Source organism: Aptenodytes patagonicus, chromosome 12 (genome assembly GCF_965638725.1).
Source record: "Aptenodytes patagonicus chromosome 12, bAptPat1.pri.cur, whole genome shotgun sequence".
NCBI lineage: Eukaryota > Metazoa > Chordata > Aves > Sphenisciformes > Spheniscidae > Aptenodytes > Aptenodytes patagonicus.
Genome location: NC_134960.1, coordinates 7127723 through 7136856, shown reverse-complemented (window position 1 = coordinate 7136856; position 9134 = coordinate 7127723).

Below are 9134 nucleotides of genomic sequence, written 5' to 3'. Positions count from 1 at the left end.
ACTCTGAATGGCAGCGATCCCAACTGCAACTGGAAATACCTGCAAAGAGTTGGGAGTACTGGCATGCGGGAAGAGTCATCACAAGGTGCAAAGGCCCACTGCCTGTCCCTGTCCCTGTCCCCTCCCTCCCTCCCTCCCTCCCCAGCCAGAGCCGGATCCACTGGCCAAAAGAAGGCACAATCAGAAGGAGATGAATTTCTTTGCTTCGGTGCACGGTGGTGTGGCAACGCGCACGAGTATCAAAGCACGGGAGGCACAGGGTCACAGCTCCCTGCGCATCCCACCTCCGAGGTGCTCCTCCAGCAGGGACCGAAGCCACAACCCGGCATAAAAGCTTCAACTGCTGCAAAACGGGATTTTCCTGGCGACCCCCACTTATTCACAGCCTGGGCAAGCCTTTAGGATGGCCCCAAAGAGACACGGATGGAAGGATGAACTGTATGGATGTCCAGCTGCCTCCTGCCAGGCCGCAAACCCAGGGTGTCCAGGCAGAGGAGAGGGACGCTGTCGTGGTTTAACCCCAGCCGGCAACACAGCCCCATACTAGCTACTATGAAAAAAATTAACTCTATCCCAGCCAAAACCAGCACAGATGTGGAGCAAAGAGAGGGGAAAACGAGCAGAAGGACAGAAATGAGCAGAAACAAGCTCGTCCCGGCCAACCACTCTCACCGAGGCCACCCGTGTGCCACCGGGACGGTTTTATAATGCCACATAACGAGCATCTTAGCGGTAGATTACACGGCCTGCTTAAGCACTTTGCAAACAGTAGTTACAACACGCCAGGGAGAAAAACACCCTGCTGCTGGCAGGGGGACAGCCCCAGCACCGCTTTCCTAAGGACACCAGCGTTTCCCCGGTGCCCAAAAGGTGCAAAATTAAAGAAGGACAATGGCAGCCCCGGCAGCTGCCCTTGGGACAGGCAGGAGCAGGCAGGGTCACCGGTGCTGTTCCCACCCCAAACCCACCCCGCTCGGCTTCTCCCCGCCATGCACAGGCTGGACAGGAGCAAACACAAGGGAATATCAGGAAAATTTATCCCTGATTTATTCAAGGTCTGGAGCATTTGCACCCCAGGGGGACTTCAGCAGGAAAATCCTCCCCTTTTCTCAGCACTTTGTTTAAAATCTGATTTATAAAGCCTGGCCAGAAACGAGCAGTCGGAGCATCCACCTGAATTGCTGCTGCCGAACCAAGCTTACCCTCTGGAAATAAAAATCCGGCTCCAGCTGCCCATCATCTGCCCGCTCCTGCGGGAAAGAAACCAAGATGAGTGATTTGCCCAGCAAAAGAGGTCAAAGATTTTCACAGAAAACCAGTTATTTTTGGCCAAAGCGCCTAGCTCTGGAAGAGAGGTTTTTCAGCCAGAAAGCCCTGTTAGCACTTCAGTTTTACCGGAAAAGATAAAAGTAATGTTTTCCTCGGGTTTTCTTCAAAAAAACAATCGTGAAAATTGTTCTTTCCCTGCAGAGGGATGGAAAGGCAAGGTTCGGTGTGCGGCGAATTGCTGCAAACATTTGCTGAATTTTTAGGGGAGAAAAAACCCAAACAAATGAAAAAAACACCCGAAACCCCAAAGAACTGGGTGAGGTTTCTGAAAGCCCGTGATTAAAACTTTTTCCATGGCAGAGCAGCTGGCAAGCCCGACCGGTAGGGCTTTTAAGACCAGTTCTAGCAAACCCCACGTCTTAACCCCACTCCTCAGGTCCTGCCCCTGCTAACCCCCATCTCCCAACCCCTTCCCCAGCCCCGAGGTGCCGCGGCCCCTCGCCAGCAAGGCTGTACAGAGGAACCCCCCCAGGGGCGGTCACCCCGTTTCTGAGCCTTGAGCAGCAATGACTGGAAGGTGGCACCGGTGGCTGGAAGGTGACACCAGTGGCTGCCATCCCCCTTGTCCCCAGCACCCCGATCTGGAAGAGCACCCCTCCACGCTCCCCGCCATCTCCCAGCACCCGCATGAAATCAGCCTCCTCCATAAACTAGGGCAGCAATTAGCAGCAGTCATTAGCTTTCCTACGCCCCAGGGATGCCAGGCTGGGCAGCCGACCCCCTGGCACTGATGCTCCCCGACACCGTCCCGACCAAAGACCCCGACACCCCGCAGCCAGGTTACGGTTCGGGCTGTGCCGCTGCCTCCCTCAGAAAAAGCCAGAGCCCTTCGCAGGTTGATGCACCTCACGGGTATTTTTTGCCCTCGAGTCCTCAGGAACAGCCTCGCTCAGGAGGAAGCAGAGCCGGGGGAATTCTCCCAAACCTTAATTGAAAGAGGCGCTTAACAAGGAGAGTTTCTTTTGTCTGTTAATTGAAACAGGTTCTTACTGACAAAACTCTCCATGAATTTTAAGTGGGTTCGCAGGGGGGGAAAAAATCCACTCAATGAATCGGGTTTTCCTGCTTTGAAATGTGCCGTGTCGGTTCCTGTGGCCCTCCAAGCACGAAAGAGCCTTTCTGAATAAGCAGGGCCTGAATCCCAAGTATTTAAAAAGAAAAAGGATGAGGGGAAAATAATCTTGTGTGAATTTTTATATTTCACTGGAGCGGCAGCCTGCGCACTCACCACAGGTTGCACAGAACTCCTACCCAAAAAAACCACCGACTGAACCACCTTCTGCTGCCTCTGACACTTTGCTTGGCCAGATCTTCCCCGCAGAGATGCTGGTCCTGCCACGAGCGCAAAAGAGATGCTCGATCATGGAGAGCTGCGGGGCAGCAGCAATTCCCCCCTCCTCGGCCACAGCAGCGCTGCGAGCCCCAGGGGATGGGCCAGCTGCTTCATTTTCTTGACAGCTTCCCATTACGGGGAATTTGAAGTTGGTAGGAGAGCAGCTCTGTCTTGCCACAGAAGAACCGCCAGCTGTTCTGGGGAGCGCAGGCTGCCCTGCCGAGCACTACCCTGGCCCCAAAACGGCACTTTTGCAAAGCAGCATCCATAAAACCACAGCGTGAACCAGCTCACGGAGAGCAACTGGCCCTCCGGCACCCGCATTCAGGAGAAATCCCTGCAAGGATGGAGCGTTGCACAAGCTGCTGCCTTCTCCCAGGGGCTCCCAAGGATGCTCCCGCTGGACCGCATCCATCCTGCCCAATGCCTTGATGCTTTGCTGAGCTGCAGCCAACCTCTGCTTCCCTGCAGTCTGCAAGGGCAGACCCCACTGGGAGCCTGAAGCACCCATGGGGCTCGGTGCTTGCAGCCGGCATTGAATTAGGAGGCAGGTAAGCGCCTGCTGCAAGCACAGGCGTGCTCCGGCGACGGCTCCCGGGCTGGCAGGTCCTCTGGGGAAGGGCCAGGCAGTAACTGACGCACGGGCAGGATGTTCCCGGGGCCGGCAAGCTCCAAGGTTGCGGCCAGGCCAGGCGGAGGTCAGATCTTTTATTAGACCAACAGACACAGTTGGAAAAACCGACACGTTTTGGACGCGCAGGCATTCCTCGGGCCCAAGAGCACATCGGTTTTTTCCTAAAGGTATTAGTTAGGCTAATAAAAGACATTACCTCTCCACGCAAACTTTGCCACCCTTAAAAAGTACCAGAGGCTGCAATGCTCACCGGCCCAGGGGAAATGCAGAGAGCAGGAACAGGCGCAGCGTACAGGAGACACTTGCAAGATCCGTTTTGTTTTCACCCTCTAAGACACCGCCGGTAAGGCCCACGTTTGCCCCCCACAAGCGCAGCATCGGGGCTGCTGGCACCTGAGCTGCCTCTTGCCTCCCCGATTTCCAGACCCACATCTGAGGTTGCACAAACTGAGCAGCATTTCCCCGGGAAGCCTGTTGCTTTAGTTTACCTGCTCCCAGGCTACGGCATCAGCCCTGTCCTCTCCTTCTCCTCTGCAGGGGCTCAAGGCAAAGCAAACGCTCGAGGAACCAACCTCCATTGCCCACCTGCCCCCCCATCCCGGCACCGCACTGCCTGCCCTGCCCAACGCACACCAGCTCTTGGTTTCAGCCGGCGAGAGCTAATAAACCACCGGTAACACGTGCTGCTTCACATCCCACTGGCCAGCTGGGCCAGGGGACCGCACCACTCCTGGCCTCTCTACCGGGGGACATTCCCCACTCAGGTGGGCTCCCATGTCCCCACCCAGCCACTAGGCAAAGCATTCCCATCCCGTGTCAGGTACCATGCATGGCCTCCCTCCCTCCCTCCCTGCCGGCCTCGATTCCCCTCTCCGACGTAAATCCACGAGGCCAGCGGTGCACCAGCGCAGCCAAGGGATGAATTGAAGCTGCTGGAGGAGATATAAAACAGCCTGAGCCGTACGTTTAGACTTCAGGCATCGATAGCATTTTGCGGGCGTATTTCAGGACTGAGCCATTAACCCTTTTTAACGCAGCCCTTTTTTCTAAGCCGGTACCACCGCTTCAGGCTCCAAGCCCTGGGGTTGCAGGGCTGTATAAGGCTGTGAAGAAGCAGACGGTGGTCGCGAAGGAAGGGGGATACTCAGCGAGATGCTGACAAGTAGCCAGAAGGCATTTGGGTTTTGCCGAGGCCAAGGCACGGGAGGCAGAGCCAAGAGAGCAGCAAGCGTGCGGAGCCAGCACACTGCCCTGAGGAGCGGGGACACCCTGGGGGCTCTCATACTTCCAGACCATACGCAGAGCCGTTGGGTGAGACACACATCTCCCTGCACGGCAGAGGGAGCTGAGAGGGACGCCCCTCGCTGTACATCCAACCCTCAACATGCCTAAGCCAAGAGAGACAGAAAACACTACTTCTTCCCTGCTTTACGTCAGTGATGAGATTTCCAAGACATTTTGGGTTCCCTGGCAACAAGAGGGCAGAGCCCCTGGGAGACAGACTCGGTCTCTCCAAGACAACCTGCATCTCCAAGGCTTTGGACCAGACCAGCAGCAGGACTGAACTCCGGGCATGCCCAAATCTTAAATACCAGGGCAGCTCCTCCCGGGATGCCCCACATTCAGGAATCTTTTGACCTTCCTAAACCCCTCCAGGAAGGCTCAGACCACCTGAAGGTAGCACTGAGCATCTCAGCCCCTTCCCCAGGCAGAGGGCTGCAGCAAGGTCTTGCTGCTTTTAGGGAGGACATGGCAACCGAGGCACTCCCAATGCCAGCCCCCTCGCCGCCCGGCCGGCAGTCACGTGCGGGATTTACGGCTCAATATTGATTCGTCTTCTGCAAGCTCTGCCATTACAGCTGGTGGCTTTTGCAGGAAAACAACATGAATCATAAGCTACAGGCCATCCTCTCCCCGCGTCCGCGCTGCGTGACTCACCGAGCTCTTCCAGGGGTCCCGGCGCGAGGCCTGCCCTGCTCCTCCACTCCTGGGGATGGGCGCAGAGGCGGGGTGCAGGGGGCACTTTCTCCCGTAGGCACTTGGGGAGTGAGTCGTGACAGCCCCCGAGGTTTATGAGGTGGTCTCCAAGAAAGCAGCATCATGCTTTCCCTCCACCCGGGTCCTCCTTCCCCCGTCTCAGGCTCCAAAGCCACCGGCACACGCGTGACGATGGCACATTGTAAAACTGCACAAAGCAACGCCACCACCTCGGCCAAAAACACACAAGGAAGCCAAGGGCATTCCTGAGGTCCTAAAGTGCCTTCAAGAGCAGGGCTGGAAACATCGGCGACATGGACTGGGAACCCCAGCTCTCCGTGGCCATGAAGCAATCGCAAGATATAGGAGCTTAATAACTTGCTTCTCTCTCTGCCTTAAGTCCTAACCTCATTCTAGCCGGCTCTACCTCAACAGCCAAAAATAAAAAAACAACTCAATAGGTACATCTAGGAGGTAAAATTCCACAAAACCCCTTTTAAGCAAAGCCCTCCATGACCCTGCCCCGGAGCACAAACAGCCAAGAGAGCAGCTCCATCTCCAGCACCCAGCCAGAAGCCCCCAAGACGGGATGCCAGGCAGGACCACGGCCCTCTGTCCCCAGCCCAGGCACCCAGAGATGCCCCCAAAACCAAACCTGGTTATAAAAGCCAGAGCCTGCAGGCGGAGAGGGGCAGGCGGTGCCGGTGACACCCTGCAACAGGGACATGCTCGGCCGTGCAATACTTCACCATGACACGTTACTGAAAAAAATATTAATCATTCCCTCTTCGCTCCAGCCTAGTTTTTGACTTGTGAGGCATCTTTTTTCTTCTGTTTAAATTACCACCAACAGCACATTAAATATGTCCTGTTCTAGAGTACTGACAGTGCTGCACAGAAAGAAAAGAGGGGAAAAACCCCAAAACAACCTGTAATAAAAAGTCTGTTTGGCTGGGATGGCTTTTCCATCCTCACCCAAACATGACCAGACCCGACCTGCCAGCTTCCCAAAGGCGCAGGAAGCAGGAAAGGCTTCGCGTGCGTGAGCTTTCCCATCAGCATCCATACCCCGTGCCGGCGGCTCCATGCGGGAAGGGAGGAATTTGGGGGCTGCAGCCAGCGGGGTGGCACGGCACGCACCGGGGCCGAGCGAGGTGACCCTGCGGGGTGGCTTGGGGACCGGCAGGACGGTAATGCAGGAGGTCCTGGCTTCCCCACACCCGTGCATGGATGCCCCAAGCACGGAGGGGTGTCAGGAAACACAAGCATCGCTATTGCCTTCGCTGTCCTTGCCGAAAACGAGCGCCGACACGGGCGAAGGGAAGATGCTCCAACATCCCGCCAGAGGCCAGTGAGTTTGTTATTTTTTTTTTCCCTGCTGTATAAAGCCCCGCACGTTTTTTCTATTGTTTAATTTCCTTCTTCTCCACCCACGGCAAGTTCACTCAAAAACGAGGAACTTATTTCCTATTGAATTCGTCCTGGTTGTTTTATTTGGAAAAGGACGACTTCCTCGGCCATGGTCCCTGTGCACAGCCAAGAGGAGCAAGCACAGGGCCGCTGGCCTCCCCGCCTGTGCCAGCCCAGCCCTGGTAAAAAACACTCTTGAGATTAAAGTCTCCTGCTTTGCTGCAGGAAGAGCTGCTGTTTCAAGGCTGTCGGTGACAAAGCGGCATTGCAAGGCACCGGCTTCCCAACCCTGCGAGCACCGGTAGTGGGATGAAGACCAGCCCCACGGTGTGCTGCGGCGGCAGCCGGCTGGGACCATGGGAAGGGAGAGCCCCAGCGTTGGGATGCGATCGCAGCGCTGGGAGCCAGCACCAGCCTCCAAGGGAAGCACAGCCTTCCAGGTGACCGAAAGGTGGCCAAGCTGGCACGGCTTCTGCACTGCCGGGCATCACGGGCTGCCCCCATCAGCAGGGGACAGCCTGCCTGTGCGGCGGTGGAGGCAAAACCCAAAAGACTTGGGGGAAAAAATAAATACAGCTATGCATGAAAGGCTCAGGAGTTCACCGGTGGCTGGGTAAATGCTAGGTCCTCTTCCAGATGGAGTGATAAGGCGCTTTATGGGGACTCCAGCCAGACTGGACAAGCCATGCCGTGCGAACGGCGTGCACCATCAAACCGGCTCTCGGCTGCACTGTCCTGACCTCCTTCAACCCTTTATTATTTTTAACCGACGCCACTTACGCTCCTCCAGAGCGGGGGACGCTTTAGGCCTTGCACCCCACGCCCTCGGCGCCCCTGCTGCAGCTTGGCCCCGACTTTCCGGCGGCAGCCAGCATCCCCGCCTGCTGCCCGGCGGTGCCCGGTGCCGAGGTGGGATGCCTGGGCAGCGCTGGGGCGAGGGCAGCCCCGGCCACCCCGCACGGCTTCGCCCCCTCCTCCAGAGCCCCCCGTGCAGCGCAGCGGAGGAGGGATGGGTGGGAAGACACGGGGGGACGCGAGGCCTGATGGAGCCGAGGGCTCGCGGGGCTGCTCGGGGCCGGGCGGGCTCTGCGCCGGACCCCTCACTCGGCCGCCCCGCTCCGCTCCGGGCAGGCCCCGCCGGACCCCCGGCCCCGGCCGGCTCCTCCCGAGGGGCGCCGGGCAACCTGCCGAGGGGAAGGGGAAGGGGAAGGGGAGGGGGGGAACCGCCGCGCCCGGGGGGCGAGAAGGGCGGCGGGGCCCGGCTCCCCCCGCCCCAGCCCGGCCCGGCGGCGGCGGTGCAAGGCCCGGCGGGGTCCCGGCCCGCGCTGCCACCCGGCGGGGCCGCCCTTTGTCTGCGCCGCCGCCGCCTCCCGCCCCGGTCGGCCCGTACCTGCCTGCCCGGCCGGGCCCGCGCCGCTCCGCCAGGCCGCCACCGCCGCCCGCTCGGCTCCGCTCCGCTCCGCTCGGCTCCGCCGGGCCCGGCCCCGCTCTGGCGCGTCCCGCCCGCCGCCCCGGCCAGGCACCGCCCCGCCGCCCGACCCGGCCCGGCCCCCCACCGCCCCCTCGACAGGCCCCGGCCCGGGAGCGCCGCCCCGGGGGCCGCGCTGGGCTCCCCGCCCGGGCGGTGGCGGGCGGCGGGGGCCGGGCGGCGGCGCACGCCGAGAGCCGGGGCTGCGGAGGGCGGGCGGGCTGGCAGCGCGGGCCGCCCCGGCGCTGCTCCGCGCCGGCTGCGGACAGACGGCAGCAGCGGCCGGCGGGGGGCTCGGAGAGCAGCGGCACCCCCGCACCCAGCGGGGCTGGACCCCTGGGGCTGCCCTTCCACCGCCCCGTTTATCCCCTGCCTAGCACAGCTCCGGGCCCCTCAGCCCCGAGATGAGAGCCGCCTCCGGTCCCTGCCGCGTCGGGGCACGGGGGATGACCGTGAGCCGTGCGGTCATCTCCCGATGGAGGGCTCCTTCGATCCCCCGGGCCTGGGGCACGTGTGATGATCTACCCAGCGATGCTCCCACCGGGTCCTTGCTCTCACCGCTGTTCCCCAGGGCAAGCACGACAGGTTGTCCCGAATTGTAAGGCCCAGGCAGCGCCTTTGGCGTAACTGGGGTGCCAGGCTGATGTCCCCTACGCAGAGTCCTTTTATCTTTCTCCCAGTGTGTGTGCGCCCTTCGTGTCAGATTTTTGAAGCCACTTAAGCCTGAGGTGGTCCTCATCCTCCTCCCCAGCCGCAGAACCCGGGCATGATTTCGGAGCACTGGTTCATCACATCGTTTCAGCTTTTCCACCCCGACTCCAAGACAAGCGCAAGGTACACATCTGAGTCAGGGGCTGGCTGCCCCTGGGCCTGCGAGCGCACACACAAAATTCCCTTCATTCCTCAGAGAGGGGAAAAACAAGCTTAACATGGCTCAGCCGCTCCGCTCCTGCCCCTGCCCTCACCGCGGTGGCTGCCGGGGA